Genomic DNA, 2,818 nt, shown 5'->3' on the forward strand with positions numbered 1-2,818 from the left:
TTTGAGTGGGAAGAAGAGCGGAGCGTGCAGTAAATGTATTGATCATGGAAGAATTATCGCGCATGCTTGAGAAACTGCTGCGGGGACTCATCAGGACACCATGCCATGCCTGCCGACGTGGCAAGAATAACACGCACGGGTCCCGACTCCCGGCATCGTATTACTATGCGTATGCGCGCGTGTCAATCGATCAGCTTGTGCGATAGAAGCTGTCGCGGGAAGCTTCTACTGGAGCCGCTATCGAATCAAGTCGAGTCGCATAAGCAATCTGGCATCAAGGTACTTGGCTGTTCCACCAACCTAGTGGATATGAACGTTTGAACAGGAATCAAATTTCAAAAGTTATGCACATGTGCGGCGCCCCGCGGCTGCATGGTAACGCGTAACGATCCGCCACCATTAATCGGCTGCCATGGAGCCCAGGTAGAACATAATGAAAAGACCCCTGAAACCTTGTCGGCTCTGCCGGATCGTACTTTGACAGTTTCTGGCCTTGGCCTGTTAGCATATGTCATTATGTAAGGTAATCGACGCGTTTGTCGTCATTCTTGTTTTTTGTTCAAAGGTGAGGATTTTTCTGAAGACTGCTTGCTCGTTTTACGCATTGACTTCATGTTTAGCAAACGAGAATTACAAGCAGCGCCCGGTCTATACTACGGCTGCTACTCGCACGCATAGCAACACTCTCGGAATACTTGTCGCTAGCGCATCATGTAGCCCTCGTCGCACTGTTGCTGCACCCACCATAATACATACTTTTAGACTTCGATGTCAGACTTCTGGTGTGTGTGTGACAAGTATTGTAACGGCAAAACTTGAAGGACTTCGATCCGAGCGCGGTACCGTCATCTTCAAGATCAGGATGATGATGAGAAGGAGAGTATCCGTTTGGCAAAGTTTTCTTATATATTCCGTGCATCTGTTGCGCCTGTGGCTGGTCCGAACAACTTGAAACGTCGGAGCGAATCTAACAATGACGATGACGACAATGTACCCTGCAAACGCAATCGATCAGCAGATATCACGGAGCAGGTACGTGTATCGTTGACCCGTACTTACGTTGAAGTCTAATAGTATATTGAACTAGGACACGAATACTACTAGTCGACGAGGCTCGCTAGCACCATCTCATAATGTTCTCCTGGACTTCGATCGTCCAGATTTTGATACTCCAGAGCCAGACTTTCATCCTCCGCAGCCAGACTCTGATCCCGTGCAACGCCAACCAGACCCACGTCTGGACCAACCACGGCTGCCAGTTGATCGCGAGCATAGACATAGTTCACTCTGGGACTTGGACCTCGATGAACTGTCTAATATGACACGCCTTCCGAAGCTCTGACAGGATATGCTGTTTATATGTGCACTTCGGGAAGCTCACTTGGATTATGGCGTCGGACTCAAAGGTGAGGCTCTTGAGAGGCTCCGTAACCCCCTTCCTACCCAGTACTGTTGACGATCCTGGTATTGACTTCGCATTCTCGTACTCGAACACTCTTCAGAAGCGGCCTATAAAGACATAGTACGAACTGCAGCTCATCGATGCTTTCCGGGATCTGATATACCCAGCCTCTATCAAATCAAACAAATCTGAGGCGAGCTTAGCAGAGTTGATTTTGTTGTTGATGGGCCATATGTGCATCAACACATGACATTGTTGCGTTCGTTGGACCATACGCAGATCGCAATCTTTTTCGCGGCTCTATCCGTTTTCTGCGTCATGCTGTGTTGTGCGTGTCTCCTTATTTCCTTGTTCACCACTATAGCGACGTTTCATTTCACGGTGTTCTTGGTCTTCAGAACGGAAGCAGATATCAGAATGACAAAAAGAATCACTGGCGTCATGACACTTTCATCGCGACTCCAGAATTGGGAGATGTTCGAATCAACATGTTCACATTTGGTGCGAATACCGCGTCTGCGGAAGACGGAATCTATTGCCATTATCTATTGGATGCACGGACCACTATTGGTCCTATCATTGACAACGAAGGTAAATCTGCGCACTCTCTTTATCTCTTTGCTAATGATGTGCATGGATTTTCTGCCTCCTCATCGCCTAGATCTCAAACAAAACTGCATTTGCACCATTCAACGAAACCTCTTGGTGGAGAAGGGACTAATGCGAAACGCGCGCGTACGCGTAATTGCACTGCATCGCAGATTCGTCAAAGTCCAACTACTCAATACATTCGAAAGCCACTGCATTCCCCGCATCAACTTTGCTTTCCATCCAAGTCGTTCATCAAATCGAAGACAGTTTCCTCTGCGACTCGCATATGCAACCACATTAATGGTTGTCAAGGACTGACGCTAGCACGAACCGTGCTCAACTTGTGAACAGATCCTTTTGCTCACGGTCAATTGTATACAGTGATATCGAGAGTAAGAATGCGAAGAGACACGTTGTGCTTATTTTCAGAGGCGAACGAAGAACAAGACTGCGAATATTGTATTTCCTGACTTGCTACTGGGTACCTACGCCTTCGTAACTTCATGAACACAGAATGAGGGCCGGCAGCCGAGTCCTTGTACTTTTGTAACTCGAGAATCATTCCACTTCAAGCACTCGGCGACCTAAGTGAACCATGTTGCTTAATTACCGGCTTCGAATGGTCTGGACAGCGTAGTCTATTCTTTCCAGGCCAATCTGCAGGGAGATTACAGAAAGAATTGGATTAGCTGTAGAAGAACCTATCAGGCTGCATGAGACAAAAATACGACATTCTCATACCTGTAGTGTTCGACCATTTTTCTAGAAAAGAGCGCAAAGGCCGCAGTAGAGACGATTCTACGCTCGCGATGTTATCCGGATCTC

This window comes from Suillus fuscotomentosus, assembly GCF_016647785.1.
Source record: "Suillus fuscotomentosus strain FC203 chromosome Unknown F5891scaffold_470, whole genome shotgun sequence".
Taxonomy (NCBI): domain Eukaryota; kingdom Fungi; phylum Basidiomycota; class Agaricomycetes; order Boletales; family Suillaceae; genus Suillus; species Suillus fuscotomentosus.